General features: G+C 34.8%; 1 protein-coding gene across 8 annotated transcripts in view; it reads right to left on the bottom strand.

Annotated features, from left to right (window-relative positions):
* The window catches only part of Mgat4c (MGAT4 family member C), a 713,319-nt gene that overhangs the window by 54,742 nt on the left and 633,830 nt on the right, over positions 1-24,747 (bottom strand). Inside the window, exon 2 of one of the 8 annotated variants that reach the window (XM_031348870.1) lies at positions 24,406-24,448. The exons of the other annotated variants lie outside the window; for them this stretch is intronic. The gene's annotated coding sequence lies outside the window, so the exon portion shown is untranslated. The remainder of the gene's footprint in view (positions 1-24,405; positions 24,449-24,747) is intronic. 8 annotated transcript variants of the gene reach the window in all.

Here is a 24,747-nt window from a genome sequence, read left to right as displayed (position 1 = left end):
AAAAAAAAAAAAAAAGATATTAGTTGTACTTGAGGGATAATTTCAAGAGATTTATTTTATAGCAGGTTTGCCACAACTACAAAAAATTCCTATGTTCTTAAGAGAATAAAATCATAAGCATTTAAGTTAATACATGCATTACTTAGCTTTAGGTAGTGATTCCACAATGGAATATGTATATATCCTAAAATACTATGACTTATAAACATGGATTATTTTAAATAATTAGCTGATGTGAAAGTTAACAACAACAGTAACAAAAGGCAAGATTAACCTTGGGTGTCATTCTTCTGGGTCTAAATAATCCGCAGAATGAACTAGAGTCAGAGAAAGATGCATGAGGTTCTTGCATGTAGATGAACAATTGTCTGGAGAAATGTGCTGGGTTCCGTAGGTATTAGAGGAAGCAGTCAACAAGTGGGTCTTTGCTTTGGTAGGCTATGATGGCTGGTATGCTTTTCCTTCTTAACCTTATTACGGTCCAGTTGCAAGCACTGCAGCAAGGTACCATTAAACTAAGTGTGAAAGTTCATCAAGAATGTCCAATAAATAAGAAAGGGGGTGTTTAGGGAGTTGAGGAAGAGAGTGAACGTGTGTTTTAACATGGGTGTGGATACGGCCTGTCAAGGACTCTACCATCATTGAGTTTTACTCATGAGTAATTGGCAAAGCGGTTATGGTTCAAAAGGATTCCTTGGGAGTCAATGTTTATGAATGCTTTGTCAGTGTGTTTAATTAGTTGCAGGTGTGGTTTCATCCCCTGAGTATATTCAGATTCATACTGTTCACCTATAGAGAACCCCCTACTCACACTAGCTATACCCTTCCCTTTACTGTATGTAACACATACTAGGGTTACAGGTTGCTATGGTAGTGATCAGAGAAACCCTACCAATCACAGCTGTCTTATGTGTGTCTGTGTTTCTGTCCTTTCTCCATTCTGTCACTGCACCTAGCAAGGATTTCAGGACCCAAATTGTTCAGGACACACAGTAGCACACAATTGTTCAGCGCATGCACACACACATGCACACACACACACACACTACTGTGTTTCTTTATTGTTAGTATTCTCATCTCATTTTCAAATATATGTAATTATTTAATACCTTTCTTACCTACCTGGAAGAAAAAAAGACTATGTTTATTTGGGATTAAAATTGTATCCCTAGTGTTTATTCACTGTTGACAAGAGTTAGGCATCCATTAACTTGCTTTTAAAAGACTTACATTTTTTTCATTTTTATCTGTGCCTACTAGCATGTTCTGATATGATAATCATTACTAAGCTTAGAGTAGGAGTGATTCTTTATTCAAAGTGTAGCTACTGTTTTGACACTTATAGAAAGTACTAATTTAGAAATCACCTGCTACTAAAATATCTTCTGTGCTATGATTAATGTTTTGGCCTCACAGACCCAACTGTTTGGAAGAATATGGTATATGTACAAAAATAATGCAAAATGATGATCTACTAAACATAAGTAGAATACATTCATTGTACTTGAATTATATATGTGAACAGATAATCTTACTAGATATATTTGGATAAGGATACAGCTTAGCATTATTCAGGAGAGCTACACCTGCCTGTAAGAACCAGCTGAACCTTCCTCTAATACAGAAGCATGTAATATTTGTAGTAAAAGTACACAGGATTCTTATGAATGGAGGGAGTCAAAATTCACTATGTATGCTAATGTGACATGATCATAGTCTTGTGAGCATATTTCTTTTCTCAGATTCAGTATGGCAATTGGAGACTTGAAACTTTGTAACCCTTTTTAGATTTTAAATGAAGGGGGAACACAGGATAAATGACATCTTGTTTACCTTTTGTCTTGCCCTGAGTTTGGAAGAAGAGAATAACACCTTGATTATCCTTTCTGACTTGACAGCATTCATTGTGATAGCAAAACTCTCCTTATATTTCATGATCAACTTTTGGGAGCTCTGCTACCTGCATTAAGCTTCCAGCCACTAAGCAATGGTTCTGTTTGTTTACTCAAAACACCCTTTTTTCTCCCTGCCCAGTCTCTCCCTCTTCTATTAAGTTAGTGAAGCCTGTGGCTCCACTGACCAAATAGTATTCTAAAAGGCACTCCTAGTTAAATCATTTTTGATGTAGATCTTATTGGGTTTTCACTGTCTGAAAAATCAGACCACATAAATTCTCCCATTCTCTATTTGATTTAACGGGGTTCTCAGAGATAGAGTCTATTCTAACTGACCTTTCTGAACAGCAGCCACAGTGATCAAGTGCTATTTTTCAAATCCAGTTAATATACTTCAAGATTCTGAGCCCTTTAACCTGTAATCTGTTTTCCTGGATAAAAATGCTGATCATCTGTCATCTCTTCAAGAATATCTAGGACTCCTGTAGGATTGTTTAAATCCCTTTTTAGGTTTAAAGTTAGAGTACTCGGTCCATGATCCTGCAAGTCTTTGAGTCTCTTTGCCCCATTGCTATAACTGTAGGATGTGAAACTTCAGACTTGAATCTTTTTGTGTGTTTAAAATAAAGTAGATATACAATGATTGCTTCCTAGATGACCAACAAGACGGATTAACATAACACTTTCACACTAATAGAATATTTCAGGGCAATCAAACTTGAATTCTACATATTGCTATTTGAAAAAATAGTTTTGATTTAGATGTTCTTTATGAACCTCTTAAATGATGAACATTATACAGATAATCTGAGAACTTTCAAATTTACATTGATTCACTTCTTTGTTTAGATATCAAATATATTTTTGCTTAGATAAATTTTAAAAGAGAAACAAAAATAAAAATAAGTGTTCTTTAATTAGCACATTAAATGTTTTTGTGGTGATAACTTAGTTATTAATAAGTTTAGGAAACCTATGTGTCTTAGTTAGGGTTTTACTGCTGTGAACAGATCATGTACAAGGGAACTCTTATAAAGACATTTAATTGGGGCTGGCTGACAGCTTCAGAGGTTCAGTCAATTATCATCAAAGTGGGAACAGGCATGGATGGTGCAGAAGGAGCTGAGAGCTCAACATCTTCATCTGAAGGAGGCTAGCAGAATACTGGCTTCCAGGCAGCCAGAATGTGTCTTTAAACCCATGTTCACAGTAACATATCTACTCCAACAAGGCCACACCTACGCCAACAGTGCCACACCCTCTAATAGTGCCACTTCCTGGGTCAAGCATATAGAAACCTTCATATCATGTTATCCAGAAATTTGTAACATTCCTTTCTAACTTGTAATTCAAATACCTGCTACCATAAATCTGTTTGAAAATCACAATGTGAACTAAATGCCAGTTTCCATTCATTTCAGTAGCTTGTAAAAACTATATGATTTTCTCCAACAATATATGAAAATATTTTAGAATGTGTCACAAAAAATTCAAGGTCATCTCATGACCTCTCTCAGCAAAATAGTAATAATAATAATAATAATAATAATAATAATAATAATAATAATAACGATCTGCATGGTGTACTTGTAGACCAGAACTTCTTAATCTGTGGGTCATGATCCCCTTAAGTCACATATGAGATATTGTTCATATCAGATATTTTCCTTATAATTCATAACAGCAGAAAAATTATAGTTATAAAGTAGCAGCAAAACAATTTTGTGGTTGGGTGTCCCCACAGCAGAAGGAACTCGATTAAAGGGTTGTAGCATTAGGAAGATTGAGAACCCCTACCGTAAACATATTTCTTGTTGTACTTGCTCAATGTCAGTAAAGCTTTCAATCAATTGACTTTTAAAGATTGTAGTTATTTAAATCTGAAAAATACCTAAAGTAATGTTGTCACCGATTCTTAGGAACATCTTATGAGGAATGCACAGTGATGTTTGATGTCATTCTTATCTTTTATATTAGAAAAAGGATATCACAAACATTTCATAATTTCCCCAAGGCAGCATATATAATATATCTTCTCTGTATGAATTGAAATTAACCAATGAAACATAATGTGTAGACATGTACTGGATTTTTTTTTTTACATATTCATCCTGTATGCATGGTAAAAGAAAAACCAAATCAATTCAATTACAGCAAAAACGTGTTTATCAGCTAATCTAACAGATTATTAAATCATTAGGTATAAACTAGGTTATTTCAACCTTTGTCTTAACCTTTTACTAATTTCCAGATTTATTAAAGCATGGTCTATTGTTTTTAGAAAACATTTAAGGGTTACCCACATTATTGGGTAAAGGGAAATGAATAAATTAAGATTTAAAGGATATCACACTTAAGAACATTTTGCTCAATTCATAAGAGACTGTTTTCCTTCCCTTAGAAGAGCTAATGTCTTTGTAATGCTAATCATAACTCATTTCTCATCAGTTCCTCTTTTGGTTTGTATACTTGCTTACACTCCATGGTTTATTCCTTTTGTTTTTATAAGGGAAGGAAATGAATATTATCTTGAGGAACTAGGGTGATAACAGTTCCTGTAATGGTTTGAACCCCACTTGTTTATAAAATCAGTAGCCCTGCAAGCTTATCCCCCATCTCTTAGAAGTCATATCCATGTAAGGACAAGACGCTGCTATTGAAAGCCTCAATCTGCTGTAACCTCTATGCATACTTGCTGAAGTCTCATATGTAGTTTGAGAAGCTGTAATGGTCAAATATGTTTACATATTTGACAGAAACCTTCCCGGTGAATATTGAGTTTGAGGTGATTCTAAGGAGATAAAATACAAAAGCTTTAGTCATTTGAGTTTTGCACTCATTTATGCTTTTTGTGTAATGGAAATCCAAGCAGCAGCCTCCCTATAGGATTACAACACTGTCAAAAATATGTCAGCCCCTGACCTGCCAATCAATAAAACAGAGAAGTGGGAGGAAGGGTTGTTATCCAGAATAACTATGAATAATGCAAGCAATGAGAGAGTGAATACAAAGCAATTTGTGTTTCTTATTTCTTATACATGGAGAGGATACAAAAAAAAAAGACTACCTAGCATGGATATTTAATTATAATATAAAACAAACAAACATAATTCATAAAGGAAGTGGGCTCTTCTCAATATAGCAGACTTGTGTATAACTCAAGGCTTCCAAGAATTTCATTTTTCTTGGACAAAAATAAGCCACTATACAGAATGGCCTTCTCTAAATTGGCAGTTCAGTGAAGGAAAATAGTTTTTGTCTCTTATTGTATCATTTATTCAGTATCATGGAGGTTTTTACTTATTTAAATCAATTTAGATACACAGAAACAAATTTCAGTCTTTCAGAGTCTTTTAAACTATTTGCAGACAAAGTTAAGAATCTATCATATTTTACTAATGAAAAATGCTATTATGAGTGATGAAGTTGGCAGTTTAATCATTTCAAGATGCAATATATACTATACATTGCAGTTTGGTGGGGATTATAAAGTAAAAGTAACTGACTGGTGTATCAATTAATAAATGACCTTTAATTATAAGCTCCTTTAATATGATCAAAGCTCCTGTAATATGATCAAAGTTTGAATGGAGCAATGTGTAATCACATAATTTGTAGGTATTAAATAAAACGAGAATGAATACTAAATGATTTACAAAGTAGATTAGAAATAGCACTTTGTTTGCAAAATTCGGCCCAAGAGAATTTCTTTTTTCAGGAAGCAGCTGTAGGAACTTTATTTGAGGCTCACTCTAGGATCTTTGCTGCATCCCCTCCACCTGCATTGAGATATTACTAATCTTTAAAAATTAAGCTGATTCTCCTCCTTCCTGCCTCAGACACTTTGCCTCTTTGTCCAGACATGCAGGGATAAGTGTAGTTTCATTTTTCTAGGTAACTTTATCTCTTTTTCTGTAATCTCCTCAAATTTGTGTCTTTGAGTTTCTGAAGAGTTAAAAAAAAAAAACAGGAAACATGGCTTTATGATGTATCTGGAGCATCTTTAAGTATTCTTTAACTAAGTATATTATCATCAAATTCTTTTTTTTTCTTTTAAAGAAAGACATCTCAACTCGCAGTATAAAAAGTAAAGTCAAAGGTGGTACAATCTAGACTTACTCCTCGAAACCTCCATTGAGTGGCAATGCTAATCTTTCTGTCAGTAACTTGGTTAATAATGTCATTCCAAACCAGAAAGTCAAGTGTATATGGGAACATCAGATTTTGTATAATGTATTTTTTTAAATTTTAATATTAATAATAGAAACAACTCCAGTCTTATACATGGTTTGGCACAAAGGAACACTATCTTTTGGAGCATGGTATTAACTAAGCAAATGAAACTACTAAAATTTTTCTTTCTCGTATACCTTTATATATTATTTCATTCTGTGAGATCAATGAGAGCAATTACAGTATAGACTTTACATTCGACTCACCTGGAAGCCATAATGACAACATACCCACAGATGAATAAAATACAGTCTTTGTCCAAGTTACTGTGATTTCTCATCCAAAATAAAAATACACCGTAGCTCATCAACATACTTTTACTTTCATAAACCTCTTCACTTGCACAATCTCTTCTAAAATAATTACCTTCAGTTACTTCATTTAAAAGACTGTCTTGTAATCAAGTTTCTCATATAAAATGTAATCATATTTTCTTATTTCCTTTAAAGCTCATTCCCATTTCTATGTTATAAAAAGCCTTTCTTGTCCTGAGTCTTTCCTTGGTCTCATTCTATATGCCTCCTCCAGATGCAGCCATATATCCTTTCTTGATTTTCGGTGAACAAGCATCAGAACTTTGTATGAGAAATTTTCCCTTCCCTTCTCTCCTTTATCTTTCATCTCTCCCTCTGTCTTAGTTAGGGTTTTACTGCTATGAACAGACATCATGACCAAGGCAACTCTTTTTTTGTTTTGTTTTGGTTTGGTTTTGGTTTTTGTTTGTCTGTTTGTTTGTTTTTTTTAAGACAGGGTTTCTCTGTATAGCCCTGACTGTCCTAGAACTCACTCAGTAGACCAGGCTAGCCTCGAACTCAGAAATCCACCTGCCTCTGCCTCCCAAGTGCTAGGATTGACAGCACCCCTTATAAGGACAACATTTAATGTGGGCTGGCTTACAGGTTCAGAGATTCAGTCTCATATCATCAAGGCAGGAGTGTACAGAAAGTCACAGAGAATGAGTTCATTGTTCTGAGTTGAACAAAGTCACCAATTAATTGATGTGTCTCTTGGTACAGTAACCAAGTTATTGATAGAAAGATTAGCATTGCCACTCAATGGAGTTTTCGAGGAGTAAGTCTAGATTGTACCACCTTTGACTTTACTTTTTATACTTCGAGTCGAGATGTCTTCCTTTAAAAGAAAAAAAAAAGAATTTGATTATAATATACTTAGTTAAAGAATACTTAAAGATACTCCAGATACATCATAAAGCCATGTTTCCTTTTTTTAACTCTTCAGAAACTCAAAGATACAAATTTGAGATTACAGAAAAAAAGATAAAGTCAACTAGAAAAATGAAACTGCACTTATCCCTGCATGTCTGGACAAAGAGGCAAAGGTGCAGGCAGAGGTGAGAGTTCTACATCTTCATCTGAATACTCACTTCCAGGCAGCTAGGACTAGGGTACTAAAGCCCATGCCTACAGTGACAGGCCTACTCCAAAAAGACTACACCTCCTAATAGAGCCACTCCCTGGGCCAATCATATACAAACCATCACAGGCTCCCTTGCTTTCTTACTCCTTCCTTGCCTTCCTCTCTTTGTCTCTCTGTCTCTCTTTGTTTCCCTTTATCTCTCACTGTTTCTCTGTCTCTCTCCATCCTTCCTTCCTTTTAGTGTGGTATTTTCACATCAGTTAATTGGTAACTTTGTTTAACTCAGAACAATGAACTCATTCTCTGTAATGGAAAAGAAGTACTTGATGTTGTAGTGATTTACATGAATTACTTTAAACTCTAGTAATGATCTCCAGTTTTTAACAATTGCATGTTTTTCATTATAGATTTTTTTAAAAATTTATTTTAGTTACTATACAAAATAAGCAATGTATTTTTTTCTTTTCCTGTTTTTTAAAGTAGATTTTTTTAAAAGTAGATTCTTTAACTCACAAAATATATCCCAATTATGTCTTACTATCCCTGTAATCCTCGGAATTCCTTCTAACCACCTCTCCCATTAAGATACACACCCTTTCTGTGTCTCATTAGAAAACCATGAGCTTCTAGGAGGTAATAATAAAATATAACAAAAGTAAAATAAAATGACATAAAAATTATGACATTGAAGTTGGACAGAAAAACCAATAGAAAGAAAAGAGCCTAAGAAAAGGCACAAAAAATCAGATATCTACTCATTCCTAAACACAAGAATACCATAAAAGCTCTAATCTTGATTGAATAATACATACCCAGAGGACTTCATGACAAACTCTGCAGGTCTGGTGCATGCTACATCAGTCTCTGAGTTCATATAATTTAGTAAACCATATTTCCTTGGTATCCATCCATGTCTCTGGCTCTTATATCTTTCCTGCCTCCTTTTCCACAGGTTTCCCTGAGCTCTGAGGAGAGGGATTTGATGGAGACTTTCAAATAAAGCATGAGTGTTCTAAAGCTTCTCACTCTCTGGTTAATATCTGGTTATAGGTCTCTGTATTTGTTCCTACCTGCTGTATCATATTCTCTTGCGATGGTTCAAAAAATAACTAGTTTTTGAGCATGGCAGAAAATGATTGGGATCTATTTCATCCCTATTTGTATTTATTTAGTTAATTAATTACGTTTAGAGCAATATTATTTAATTTTTCCCTAGATCCATTGGCTATCTGATTTATGGTTATTGGTCACCCACGCAGTATTGAACATCAGTTCCATCTTGTGGCCTGAGCCTAAAATCAAGTCAGTGATTGGATGGCTATATCCAGAATCAATGTTCCAACATTGCTCTAATATATCTTGAAGGCAGTATAACATTGGAAGTGAAAACATTTATGGCTGGATTCATATTTATGTTTCTCTTTTGGGAATAAGCAGAGTACCTTCTTGTCCCTAAGACACTAGCATTTAGAGGTGAAGGTTCCATGTAGGTACCATCTTGACTTCTCCATGTTCATTGAACTGTATAGATGTTATCTTGAGCAATGGGGCCTTGCCTTGTCGGTTTATGGAGAGCAATCTGTAGTCTGTGGTGGAAGGATCTCTTTGGCCCATAAATTAATAATATGTTACTCAATCCTAGTACTGGGAGTTTTGTTTGGTGACAGGAGATGGCCAGATGGAACTGCTCCTACACTCTTTGGCAATTGCACTTCAGTCAACTACATATATATGTATAGTTTAGGAAGTTTCTACTATATTAGGTTTCCACATTCCCTTTAAGTTTAATTATGTTTCCCCATGGTCCCTCCATCAATCATCTCTCTCCCTTGACTTAATCTTCCTAATTCAGGCCTCCAAATTCATCTATATGAGATAGTCCCTTTGTAGACCTAAATGCTCCCTCTAGCCCCTTACTATAACGGACTCTTTGTGATTCTATCAATTATAGCTTGGTTAATATTGAAACTAATATCCACATAAAAGTGAATGCAAATAACGTTCATCTTTATAAACCTGGGACACTTCACCTAGGATAATTTTTTCTATTTCTATCCATTTACCTGGTAATGTTATGGTGTCATTATTTTAATGGCTGAGTAATACTCCATTGTGTAAATGTACAACAATTTTTTATCCATCCCTCTTTTAAGAGGCATCTAGGCTGTTTCCAGTTTTGGTCTATTATAAGTAGAGCAACAATGAACATGGCCAAAAACATGCCTTTATGGTGTGACAAAACACCCTATGCCTATGTGCCTAAAAGTGGTACAGCTAGATTTTGAAGAAAATATATTCCCATCTTCCTGAGTAACTGCCACACTCTTTTCCACTCCTAACAGCTGTGGATGAGTGTTCCCCTTACTCCACATCCTTGCCAGCATAAGCTGTCACTTATTTTGTTGATCTTACCCATTCTGACAGCTGTAACATGAAATCTCAAACTACTTTTGATTTGAATTCCCCTGACAGGTAAGAATGAACATTTAAGTGTTTCTCAGTTATTTGGGTTTCCTCTATTGAAAATTTTCTGTTTAGATCTTCAATTCATTTTAAATTAGGTTACTTTTTGATATCTAATTTCTCAAGCTCTTCATACATTTTGCATATTAGCATTCTTTAGTATATGGAGTTGATTAAAAAAAAATTCCAGTTCTGTAGGCTAACGCTTTGTCTGAGTGATGGTGATTTGTGTTTTGTTTTGTTTCTTGTTTTATCAGAAGCTTCTCATTTACATGAGGTCTCCTTTATTCATTGTTGAGCATTGTTTCTACTTTCTGTTCAGAAAGTCTTTTTCTGAGACAATGGTTTCAAGATATTCCCTATTTTCTACTCTGTCAGGTTCCCTGTCTGGATTTATATTGATGGTTTATTTTATTTTTAGTGTTGAGTTTTGTGCTTGGTTAAGAGTATCAATTAACTTGGATTGTTCTTGTAGTCATCCAGTTTGACCAGCACCATTTGTCTTTTATTCCAGTGTGTATTTCTGGTCTCTTTATTAAAATTCAGCTGTTTATAGATGTGTGGATTTATGTGTGTGTTTTTAATGTTATTCCATTGATCAATCTGTTTGTTTTTATAACTACAACTTTGTAACACAACTTAAAATTGGGATAGTGAAATACCCAGCAGTTCTTTTACTGTTCAAGATTGTTTTAGCTACTCTGGGATATTTGTGTTTTCATCAATAGCTTAGAATTTTCATTTCAAGGTCTTTGAAGAACTGTGTTAGAACTTGATGATAATTCCATTGGATCATTAGATTCTTAGGATGGCCACTTTTACTATATTAATCTCACCAATCCATGAGCATGGGAGTTCTTTTCTGATATATACTTTAATTTCTTACATCAATGATTTGAAGTTTTTACAATTCATGTCATTCAATTGCTTAGATAGAGTTACCCAAGACAGCGTTTAGTATTTGAGGCAATTGGGTAAGGAGCGTCCCTGATTTTTCTTCTCAGTCTGTTTGTCATGTCTACATTTGGAGGGATGCTGATTTTTGTAAGGTAATTTTGTATCTAGCTACTTTACTGTAAGTGTTTATCAGCTGAGGAGATTTTCCTGGTGACCTTTTTCAGTCACTTATGTAACACATTTTTCATATTCAAAAAATCGGATACAACACTTAAGCATTTGTAACAAGGTAATTTTTATTTCAAATACAGGAGCAAATGCTTTAAGGACCACTCTACTGGCCGTGTTTCTGTTTGTTGCTTAGATACAGCACAGAACACACACTCATTATCATTCACTTTGAGGATCATGGATTAATTTGGCAATAAAATATGGCAACCAGATTTTTCTATCTATTGAAATATTCATTGTTGTAAAAACAACATGTATATTTTATGCATATATATTAGTAGATATAGAGAAAAATAAGTCTTCTTTATGGAGTAAAGATATACTCAAAATAATATGCTTCCTGATTAAGCTAGTTTCCTAGCTTGTATAAAAAAGCAAGGTAATTCAATTACTTAAGTCTTATAATAAGTCCTTAAAAATGTTTTTTAAAATAATTTATCTAATAATCAGGGTGATAAATAGTATATTTAAACAACACTTTTTTCTAAGCATTTAAATTGCATACTATTCCAGAGAAGAGATATTAAAAGTAAATCAGATTCAGGTGATGTGAATAGAAATCATTTCTCTGTAATCAAAGTTAGCAGACAATTACGTGCTTTACTGTAACCATTTTACAAATCCACATTGGAGAAAGCACATATAGTAATTCTAAGAAAGCAACCACAGTAAAAGCGAAGAAAAATTACAGGTAATATATGCAGAAACCTGTTGTGCCAACTTATCCATATGAGGCAAGAGTAATGATTTAATTTTCTCTGCCATTATTTGCTGATATTCAGACTTTGGAGGACAATAAAAATAAGTGTAATCAAAATGACTTTAGTTTGAAAGTCTGTGACACATAGGATAAACAAATGTTTATTAGATTGAAATTAGGTAACTAATTTTAATCTCATATTTTATCCCATTATTTTTTAATAGTCCATGTAACGGTAGTTTTTAGTTTCTGTCCATCTGAACTCACAGAGCTTGTGAAAGCATTCACAAGAGTTGTGCAAGAAAAAAAACTACAACAAATCTGAGCATGGAGAGGGGATGTGGCCATGAAGTCACAACCCCAGCAGTGAAGCTATTGGCAATTGGTAACTTCCCAGAGTGGGTGGAAAATTTTTCCCTAAGAGTGTAGCTCCTCATATGTCAACCTTGCTACACTGGAATGAGACACATTCAAGAATATACAGAATGCCCATTGGACATAATGGATTATAAAATGAACACGATATTGGCAGGAATTGAAGCCTGCATGTATATATACAATGAAAAGGCATTGTAGAGCATTCTCAGTGAATTAATAAACCACAAACAATCTACAGATTGAGTGAAACCTTCACCAAATTCCAACATATTTCTACAAACCTTGATAGAGTGATTCTCAACAAAATAAAAAACCTGGGATACCCAAAATAATCCTGAACAATAAAAGAACTTCAAGCAGGAATCACTATCTCTGACCTCATGCTGTACTACAGAGCAATAGTGATAAAAACTGTATTGAATTGGTACAGAAATAGACACAATGAACAATGGAATCAAATCAAAGACAAAGACATAAACTCACTCACATATGAAGGCTTGATTTTTTGATAAAGTAGTCAAAACTATACAATGGAAAAAGAAAACATCTCAACAAATGATGCTGCTCTAACTGGCTGTCTAATTGTAGAAGAATGAAAATAGACATATATCTATCACCCTGCACAAAAATCAAGTCCAAGTGGAACAAAGACCTCAACAACAAACTGGAAACACTACATTTAATAAAAGAGAATATGGGGAACTGCCTTGAACTCATTGGTTTAGGAGACAAATACCTGAACACACAGCAATCGCTGAGGTAATGCAAACAACAAATAAATGGGACCTTCATGAAATTGAGAAGCTTTTTTACAAGGCTAAGGACACCATCAATGGGATAAAAAAAAAATGTCACCCTACAGAATGGGAAAAGGTCTTCAAAAACCCTGTTTCTGACAGAAGAATAATATCCAAAATATACAAAGAACTCCACAAATTAGACAACAACATACCAAATAACCCAATTGAAAGTAGTGTACAAAGTTATACAGAATCTCAGATGAATCCGGGGATTCTCAGAGGACTATAAAATGGCCAAGAAGAACTTTAAGAAGTGTTCAATGTCAGTCATCATGGCAATCTCAAAACAACTCTGAGATTACAATTTATGTTCCTCAGAATCACTGTGATCAAAACTCAAGCGATAGTACATGCTGGAGAGGATAAAAAAAGGGAACACTTCTCCACTGATGGTGGGGGTGTAAACTTTGCAACCATTTGGGAAATCAATTTGGTGCTTCCTCAGAAAATTAGGAATAGTTCTACCTTGAGACTCAGCTATATCATTCCTGGATGTATACTCATATATGCCCCTACTATACCACAGGAACACTTGCTCAAATATATTCATAGAAGTTTTACTTTTAATAGTCAGAAACTCCAAACAACCTAGATGTTCCTTAATTGAAGAATTGATAAAGAAAATGTAATATAGCTACACAATTGTATAATACACAGCTGTTAAAAACAAAGATACGAAATTTGCAGGCAAATGAATGGAACTTGCCAATATCATTTGAGTGAATGAAGGCGGGCAGACTGAAAAAGACAGATATGATATATATATATATATATATATATATATATATATATATATATACTCACTTATAGTTATATATTAGCCATAATGTGCAAGATAACCATGCTACAATCCTCATTCTCAAAGAAACTGGTTAATAAGGAGAGCCCAAGAGAGGATGTGTGAATCTCACTCAGAAGGGAAAACATTAGAGGCAGATGGAGAGAGTGAACTGGGTGGAAGAGATGGTACGGTTGGGTGTGGGGTTGGCTCTATAGTTTGGTGGCATGGGGAAAGCAGAGGGCTGGAAGGGAGAATTCAAATTTGTAGGAGAATCTCTGGGATTAGCTGGAGACTTCAAAGGGGGAGTGCTGCTTGGTGTCTATGTTTCCCCTAGCTGGCTGAGATACCTGCCAATGTGGCATTTAGAGACTGAAGTGGCCATCTCCTGTAGACAGGCAGGACTTCCAGAGAAAGGAAGGGACAGCAACCTCCCCACAAAACCTTCATCCCAAAATTTGCCCTGGCTAAAAGATGTGAAGAGATAAAATCGGAGCAGAGGCTGAGGGAAAGGCCAAGCAATGATTGGCCCAACTTCAGACCCATTCCATGGGAAAGAACCAATCCCTTTATTCCTCATCCTGAGAAGTTTCTTCCAGTAACAGAAGGAAACAGATGCAAGGATCTTAGTAATATATCAGGTAGAGCCTAGGAAGCATCATAAAAGAGTGTGGGATAGAATTAAGAGAGTAGGAAGGGTCAAGAGCACCACAAGAAGACCTACAGAGTCAACTCATTGGAGACGAGGGGGGGCTGACAGAGTCTGAACCCCAAATCAAAGAGTATGCAGAGGTTGGACCTATTGTCCCCCTCATATGTAGCAGATATTCAGCTTGGTCTTCATGTGGGTCCCCTAACAACTGGAGCGGGGACTGTCTCTGACTTTGTTGACTGTCATTGGATCACCTTCCCCTAATGTGACTGTTGGTTGGACATCAGTGGGAGAGGAGGTACTTAGTCCTTCTGGGACTAAATGTCCTAGGATGTGGTTGTACTCAAGGGGGACTTCTCATTCCCTGAGGAGATGGGGAGGGGGTAAGTGGCGAGAGAATTTTAAGTGTAGGACTGGGACAAGAGGATGGGCGGCCTGTGATTGGGATGTAATGTAAATAAAACATTAAATTATTTTTAAAAAAAGGGAGAAATTTACAACAGGCATAACATACATATGAATGCACAGAAACTGGCAGTATGAACAGGGACTGTGCAGGTCTGGAGCTAATGGGGTCACAGCAGTGAAAGTAGAGGTGAACAGAATTTCACATCTGGCAGCAACCAGGCAGCATCCAAAGGGAACAGCTTATGAGTGCTTCACTGATTGGGCTCCACTGTGACAAAGGCCCATGGTGACCCCATGGATTCTATGAATGCCCACAGAAGTTTATTTACTGTTTATTTGTTTTTTTTTTGTTTGTTTTTTTAAAAAAACTGTACAGGTTTTTGGTGGCTTCCAATTTTGTGTTTTTATGTGATTTCTTGTATGAGAACATGTATGTCTCTGTGACTACATGTGTTTCTTTGCTTTTTCTTCTGCTCTGTTATAGCCTGATTTGATCTTTCTTGCTTTATCTTATTTTATTATTTTAGATTCCTGTTTGTTTTTTAAAGAGAGTAAGAAAGGCTGTAAGGATGTGGACGCAAGGATTAGTAGGAATGATCTGGAAAAAACTGAGAGAGTGGATACCATAATCAGAACATATGGAAAATGAAAACTTTTTTTTCTATAGTAGAAAAGCAGAGAAAAAGACTATAAATTGACATAATAATATGGACATAAGTTGTGTGAGGATGTAGGTGGTTGGTGTTGGTACTGTAAAACTAGAAAGGGTAGAGAATTGCGACTATAATGAAAATGAATTATTATGTGTATTAAATTTTCAAAGATTAAATTAAAATAGTAAAAGACTAAAAATACAGACATTAACTATGTACTCCTTCTCAGATGTTCACAGAGAAAGTTTTTGTGTATCATAATTGATTAAGACTGGAGACACACGACTAAAAGAGTTTTGGGGCAAAGATAATGCAAGCTACTTGTTACAAGTGGTATATGAAGTCTGGTAGTAACATGTCTGACATTTTGCATGTCTGCCATGAATACGGTGTGTAAATTGATATGTTGTTCAGTTACTCAGTTTAAAAAGTAAACCTGAAAGGTCATGTTATTGAAAAGATTGAAGGAAAAAAAAAAGGTGTGTGTGTGGGGGGGGGGGGGGGGGGGGGGGGGGGGGGCATGTGTTCTAAACGAACCAGGATATTTCTCCTAAACCTTTGCTGAGCTGTCCTAAGGCTTACACTCGCTGATTATGACAGACTGTAGGTCATGCCTCATGGGATGTGGTCCAGCAGGAAGAAAAATGAAATGCGTCTTTTAAACCTTCATTAAAAAAACATCTTAAGCCTTGAAGCTTCCATATCACCAGAGAAAGAGGACATTTTCCAGCTCATTATAGCCTGTGGAATATACTGTCTAAGGTTCCAGTGGGAGCTCTTAGCAGTACAGTAATTCTGGATTGTTTCTTCAGGAGAAGTGTTCCTGTTAGAAACATTTTGCATCAGGGATTGACACTTTCTGAGAATCTTTTTTAAAAGGTGATGCCATGTAGACCTTAGCTCAACAACAACAATGAAAAAAAAAAACAAAAACAAAACAATAACAAAGCAACAATCACTAGAGTCCAAGCCCGAAATCAGACCAGGATTTGTAATTCTGGAAAAAGCATTAAATAGGCAGAAACTTTGATTGACCGCAGTTTCTTCATTTTTCACAATGAAGGCTTTGGGTTCAATCATTTCTAAGTTTTTTTTTCACTTTGAAAATTCCATTATTCTTTTCAGCATTGCTATGTGTCTTTGTTTTCCCAGAAGGAGGATTTCTTTGACTAACAGGAAATAAAGTAAAAGTTTATATTGCAACAGCAACTGGTAGACAACAACTCATTTGTCTTGCTGTATTTCTTCAGAGACAATCTGCAGTATATCTATTTGTCAAGAGTGAGATATTCTTAATAGGGGTTTAATAGTAGCACACATGAGCCACAGTTTAGCCATCTTCAGGGAAAAAAAGAAAACAAAGCTATCACAGTTGTAAGTGGTGAATGGTACATTGTTATTTTCAGTACAAAATTACCTAGCAGGATGTCATTTTATCTTTTAAGAAAATGCTATACTGTGATAAAATGATTTCAATTTTAAAGTATTGCAAATGATATAAAATTTCATTAAAGTCACTCTTTAGGAAATAACTTCCTCTAAACACACACACACACACACACACACACACACACACATTAAAAGTGGTGTGGAGAATACTGAGGAAAGTTTTCTTTCTTTCTTTTTTTAGATATTTTCTTTATTAACATTTCAAATGATATCTTTTTTCCTGGTTTCCCCTCCAAAAAAAAAAGAAAAAGAAAAAAGAAAGAAAAGAAAAGAAACCTGTTCCCTCCCCTCTCCCGCTTCCTGGCCCTGGCATTCCCCTACACTAGAGTATAGAACCTTCACAGGACCAAGGGCCTCTCCTGAGGAAGATTTTCTATAAACCCCAGGTAACTTAGATCATTATTTAGGAAAATAATTATAACATGCTTTATTGTCTTACATATTCTTTTGGGGCATTCTAAACTTGTTCATGAGATTAATGATTTTTCTTAAAAATTACAGTCACTAGCAAATATTAGAATAAGTGCTATCAAAGCACATGGGTTACAATTATATTTTCATCACTGTGTTTATTAAAGAAAGTAATTCTAGTCTGAATTTACTCATTATTTAGTTCAGCTTCTCCTTTCTTGTGACATTTCTTTGGTACCTTCTCTTTCTCCTGTTCCTCTATTCAAGAGTTCCACAACCTTGTAAATGTCCCTTTCTTTCATTGTTATTGATTTTATTGAACATACAGTCCATGTTTTCTTCTTTTGAGTATATCGTTTTTCACTCATTTTTAGTGTCACTGACAAAGTAATGGAGCACTTTTGTATGTTAGTTAATTAAAGTCTTCTCTTAAATGACCTTTCCCAGTGGACTCAATCCTGAAAATTATCATACTCTTATTTGGCTTGATAATGTTTGACTACTGACCTTCAGTAGTCAAATTAATGACTAGCTTCAGTCAGTTTGCTGGTTCTATGTACAATTAAGTGGTTGAAAGCCCTCAAATCCATTTACTGACTTTCTGATCTATCTTGATAAATAACAGCATTCTAAACATACTGACTCAGAAGTCCTATATGCTTAACAGCTCATGAATAAAAACAGCACAGCAATGCACAGTTGCTGTGGTAGTATGCATCTACTGCACCATCTACTCTAGAAAGGTTGTGAGCTTTGCTTCAGGGAAACTTGGGCCACAGGAGCATAAGTTATCTTATAAACACTATAAAAGTGATAGTAGTCTACTGGGTGACTGAATGCCTCTCTAGGCCTCTGACTTCCCTAATGACACAGTCTTTGAAGAGATGATGGACAAATGCTTACAATCAATTGCACATAGATGAATTTTCTGTAAGATGACAAACATCCACATAAAATAACTCAAACAAAGTAATCTGGTCCCAATCAAAGTAAGATGGTCCCAATCTTACCAAAAGGTGTAAAAATTCCAGATGAGATGAGTCCAAAGAAAAGATACAGAAATTGTGGTTCTTTTACACAGTACAATACTATTCCACTGTTAAGAATGAGGACATCTAGGGGTACTGGTTAGCTCATATTGTTGTTCCTCCTATGGGGCTGCAAACCCCTTCAGCCCCTGGGTCCTTTCTCTAGTTCCTCCATTGGGGACCCTGTGCTCAGTCTAATAACCATTGCTGTGAACCTCCACCTTTGTGTTTGTCAGGCACCAATAGGGCCTATCAGGAGACAGCTAAAAACAGGCTTCGGTCAGCAAGCACTTGTTGGCATCCACAATAGTGCCTGGGTTTGTTTACTGTATAGGGGATGGATCCCCAGTCTCTGTATGGTCATTCCTGCAGTCTCTGCTCCACACTTTTCTCTATAACTCCTACCATGGGTATTTTTTTTCTCCCTTCTAAGAAGGACCGAAGTATTCACACTTTGGCCTTCCTTCTTCTTGGGTTTCATGTGGTTTGTGAATTGTATCTTGGGTATTCTGGGCTTCTGGGCTAATATCTGCTTATCAGTGAGTGCATACCATGTGTGTTCTTCTGTGATTGGGTTACCTCACTCAGGATGATATTTTCCAGTTCACCAGGGACTAAAACACCAACCAAAGAGCACACATGGGGGGACTCATGACTCCAGCTGCATATGTAGCAGAGGATGGCCTTGTTGGACATCAATGGGAGGAGAGGCCCTTGGTCCTGTGAAGGCTCTATGCCCCAGTGTAGGAGAATGCCACAGCCAGGAAACAGGAGTAGGTGTATTGGTGAGCAGGGACAAAGAAGGGATGGGGTGTTTTCAGAGGGAAAATGAGGAAAGGGGATAATGTTTGAATTGTAAATAAAGAAAATATCTAATAAAATGTAAGAAAGAAAAAAAAAGAATGAGGACATCATGAATTTTGCAGGCAAGTGGATGGAACTAGAAAACATCATTCTGAATGAGGTAACCCAGACCCAAAAGAACACACTTGTATGTATTCATTGATAAGTGCATATTACTCAAAAAGTAAAGAATACCAATGATAGATACAACCAACAGACCATAAGAAGTTTAAGGAGAAGGAAGGCCCAAGGGGAAGATGTTTCTATCCCACTTAGAAGGGGTGGGATAATCATGGGAGGCAGATGGAGGGAGTGATCTGGGTAGGAGATGCGAGGCAGGAAAAGGACACAGGATCAGGTGTGTGGGGGGGCGGGGGGAACAAGAGAGAAGCCCAGAAGTCCGGGATAATAAATAGTTTTCTATTATTTCTAATGAATAATCGACAAAATCAAGTTAAAGAAACCTATACACAAACTAATCCAAATTTTAGTCATTTTTGCAGAAGTAAAGAAAACCTCTAATTTTGAAAATAAGAAATTGAAATTTCAATAAAATGTCCTTGAACAGAAGCTTAATATATAATGAACATACACAAAGAAAGCTTTTTAATGTTTTCTTGTATTTTCATTAAATCTCTATCCTATAGCATCTGTATTTTAGCATGATAAAATTTCATTTGTAGACAACTATATAATTGTTTTCTTAGTTATATTTCATATAGATAGTACCAAATTATAATGTAAATATTATTATAGAATTAAAATGCAATCATTATTGATAAATATTTAAATTATTTCTTGATCTATTGATCATCTTATATGTGTTTGTAAAATTTACTCATCTTTGTATTATTTAAACTCCTATCCATATGTGGTATCATTTTTATGTTACACAGTCTGCCACTTTACATCCAAAGGTTCCATATTGTCACAATTTTGCTTTAGAAGTGTTTTTCCTTACTGACCTGTATTTATTGGTCCAAACAGTCCCTAGCATTAGTCATCACTTTATTCAACTAATTTCTTTTCATAAGTAGTACAGTTGATATCATTTTTTCATAATATGTATTTTACTTCATACTTATTTCATAATTTCAAATATAAAATAATATATATAAACTCTACTCTCCATTCATTGTAGGGACACCTTTGTGAACAAGCCTTATTAAATTCCTTTTAGCTATACACATATAACTTCACACAGTCACTGTGTTTTTGTCTGTTTGGAATTAAATTTAAATTTTGTTCATCATATATATAAATCTCATTGTTCATCACATTTCTTACACATAGGATCTTTCAGCTTGTGGGTTTTCTCATTAAGTATTAGTGTAGTTGAGTAAGTATTCTATTATATTTGGAGGGATATACCTTCTGAATGCTTCAGTGTGATATCTATCTGAAAATTTGGCCAGGATTAATGAAAATATTTTGATGGCACTCTCTTTTAACACACAAATAAAGTGGTGTAGCATATTGCATTGGTATTCATGCCTGTTTTACAGTACTTTTCTCTCATATTTCTGTAAACACTCTCCACATGTTTCTAGACACCTGCGTTGTTATGAAAATTCTAATGCAAGAATGACTGTGTTTTACTAAATAATGAGTTTAGTTTCAGCCCAATCTGTTCTTGATGGCTTCCTGGACAATTAAATATGTAGTACTGTATCTTTATGGGAAACTTAAGGCCACATATTTAAGAATTTCTTATATACTTGTTAGTTAAATATATATGGCAATTAGCTTGCAGTGTTGTCATTGCCATCACTGATATACTGTTTCTCATCAATGGTAGTAGAAACAGCTGCATTCATTGGCATAGTGAAAAATATGGACAAGAAAATTTCTATTTTGTACATTTACCCTAAAATCTATTTCTCTAAGCCTGAATGACGATTAAATTCAGCATTAAAGAATAAAAGAACAGAAGATATGACCAATCACCTGATTTACTGTTGGAATGACTTATATAACACATTAAACATATACCTTGCATGTTTTTTGTTAAATAGCATATGAAGAAAAGAAAATTGTAAATAAATAAATATATATATAATGTAATGATATTTTAGTCTAAAAATATTGTAAATATTGGTGGGTCAATAATAATGCTTTCTAAGAAAAAAGTGCTGCCTCAGAAATTTCTTTTCAAAAGTTATCAAGAATAAGAAGTACAGGAACAATACACCCAAATATTAGGTTGGCATCCAGAATTGAGTCAGTGAGCTAAAACCACAAACTTTAATGTGTTATTGCTGAAAATTTTTAACAAGAACGTTATGATATGTTGCTACCATTTTTTCCACTGATTCTAAAAGCTATCATAATTTATGGGGATTCTCTAGATTTTTTTATATGACACAAAAAATGCACTTGTTGTATGACTAGACAAATGTAAGGGAAAGCAAACCATAAAATGACTAACTATACAGCAAGCATTAAACTAAAAATGACACTGTACACTGTGTCTAGAGTATAAGTTTTTGTCTTACACAAATAGGAAACAGCAATCTCAAAGAAATATTGAAAAAAACAAAACATGGTTTTATGACACCAGTCTTGCTTTATACTACTCTACTGGAAGGTGACAAAAGTATAAAATTGTAGAGGAAAATGAAAAATAACAAATTCTTTGACACACAGGTGTGTTTCTGTTTATTTCTTCACTCATCAGAGAGTCCTTGAAATGCATCTCAATGTTTCTGTGCTGCTGCAGAAGTGTCATGGAGTCTGAGCACCTGCCTCTGGCATTTGGCAGTCACACAAAGACATTAAGGGCGAGAAAGTAGCCTGCCTTTATCTAATAACAGTTCCCCAGAGAGAATCCCAAAGGCACTAAGTCATACTCTCAAATATCACAGATATGATTAGAAATTGTCTTTAAGAAAAAAAAAATAACTCCATTCTCTGAAGTGAGAAGTTAAGTACAACATTTTCTGTCACCCTGTAGTAATTCTTTGGTCTTCATTCTTCTTTGATATATGACAGGAAGAAAGTACGTAAGAAAACTGTCAAAAAGCCTAATGGTTTTTGCCTTGAAGACTACTGCTCTGTCAGGATAACCAGACAAACTCTCAGCACACAAATAAAAATAAGTCAGTGTAAAGCAATGAGCGAAACCTTTTTCATTGCCAGGTGGGATGGAAAAACAACAGACAAACAAACAAACAAACAAACTGGAGGTCAGATTATAGTGCCATCCAATAGCAACATGCCTTGTTAAATAATAATACTTGAAAAAGTACCAGGACGAAAAACTGAATACATTATTACTATCCTAACTTTTTAATTTATAGTTAATTTCTCCTATTAACAATGTGACCAGTGTTGACAGAATAAATAAAAAATATATGTTCCTAGGAAGTTTTACCACTAGCTTATAGAAACTCTGCTTACTTTGCAGGTACCTCGTTTATTTTATGGCTTTTCAAGATTGTTTTTTCATCTAATCTTAACTCTAGGAGTTACCACTAAAGGTCTCCCAAGTGAGTCAACCCTGTATTCGGCAAGTTATATTTATCTGAGAATAGATGTGAACCTAGCCTGACCTAAAATTATAAACTTAACAAAAGATTTGAAGATGTTTTATATATTATTTATTTATTTATTTATATAACTCAAATGTAAATTTATTTTTCATGAACTTTGTAGATAATAATATTGTGTGGCAATGTCTGAAGAGTAGGTAAGCCTATAGCAAATGATAATGTTTTCAACACTATAATTACTTTCCCTGTCCATTATGTGCTCAGTAGACATAGTAGCTAAAGACTTATGTCAAGAATATTTTATTTTGGAGGAATATATTCTTGTTTCTTTGACTCATGACTTAATGTTATCTGGTAACTATATTTAAAATTATTGGATTTTTTGTCTCTATTCATCCTCTGTCTACCTTATAACACAAAAGAAACCCATATGTCCTTTCAAAGTAACCCCTCAGCAATCTTCTGTCCCTCTCAAAATTCTCACTGTCCTGCTCATTTTGTATTAAGACATGTAGTTTTCTTATGAATCTCCTTCACTGATGATTGGGTTTTGTCATCACATCATTACAACAGTTACATTATTCTTCCCACAAATCTTTGGATTTTCATAATTATATAGAATCCCTTTATATTTTCTCCTAGTGCCATCTACTGGATGTTTCCTTATCACCATTTCCTTTGTGACTCAGCTTTTTGAATTTCCAGTAGATAACCTATTTTCAGGGTTCTGAAACACTGAAACATATTTATCTGTTCTCATGTAAACTCATTTATAGTGGATTGTACTGGAACAACCAGTGCACCTATTTAGGAATTCCATGACAACTATCCCTCATTTATTTAGAAACATTGGCATTGTAAGCTTAATTCCTTCCCATGAATAACATTGCAATTTTTTGAAATAACAAATGTGAGTATATGGTTAATAACTCAAAAGGACAGATTTGAATGAGAATGTACTCAATAGGCTTACAAATTTAGGTATTTGGTATTGAATTTGTGGAACTGTTTGGTAAGGACTAGCAGGGATGATCTTGTTAAAGGAGGTGTATCACCTGTAACAGACTTTAAGATTTTACAAAAAGTTGTCATTTTCAGTGCACACTCCCTTCCTGTTTGTGAATTAAGATATGAATTCTCAGCTGTTCCTTCCATCATGCCTTTGATTTGCCATCGCAAACCCTATGAAACCATAAGCCCTATTGTTCTGAGTGTTTTAACATAGGTATAAAAATGTAACGAATGTATTTGTCATTAGTTTTAGTCAATAGATTTTGTATATGTTTTATAACAAGTTTATTTATGCTTTTAAATAGTAAATCAATTCAGTTTATATGGATGTACTACATTTAATTCAGCCAGTAATGCACTTACTGACATTAGGTAACTTACTTGCTATGACAATATAAAAATTATGGTTTAAAAATGTAATTTCTTCAAAATATATCTAAAGAATAATTTTTGGACTAGATTGGTTGGATCAAAGAATGTAGAAGTAATTAGTATTGATATTGTCAAATTGTCCTCCTTGGACGTAATTCTAGGTTAAAATACTGTATCATTTGCCTTAGAGTACCACGATAAGAGACATCACTGCTACAGATCTTCATTCTAATACAAAAGGTTAACCTTTCCTTGTGGACTGAGAATAAAGTCACTCACTCACATCAAATAGATTTGACCATAGCAAGAAGTCTGTATCCAAAAATTGTACTTACAGTTCATTCCTTGGCACAGCAGAACTGTCAACTCTCAGCTTAGCTACGATGGAAGTAAAATCCTTTAGTGATGTGAGGGTCATTGAAGGACAGCCTTATTACAATGGAATCCAATGTCTAAAAATTGTTCTTATTTTGGGCTTGTACCACAGTAAGAGCCAAGATTTTAAGCTCTACTAAATACAAAACAAACAGACAAACAAAAGACTTTATATATTTATGTTCATTTAAGAAAATACTAGCCAGGCGGTGGTGGCACACACCTTTAATCCCAGCACTTGGGAGGCAGAAGCAGGTGGATTTCTGAGTTGGAAGCCAGTCTGGTCTACAGAGTATGTTCCA

The sequence above is a fragment of the Mastomys coucha genome, unplaced genomic scaffold, assembly GCF_008632895.1.
Source record: "Mastomys coucha isolate ucsf_1 unplaced genomic scaffold, UCSF_Mcou_1 pScaffold4, whole genome shotgun sequence".
NCBI lineage: Eukaryota > Metazoa > Chordata > Mammalia > Rodentia > Muridae > Mastomys > Mastomys coucha.
Note: the sequence above shows the minus strand (reverse complement) of the source record. Positions and strands in the feature narration are given on the sequence as shown.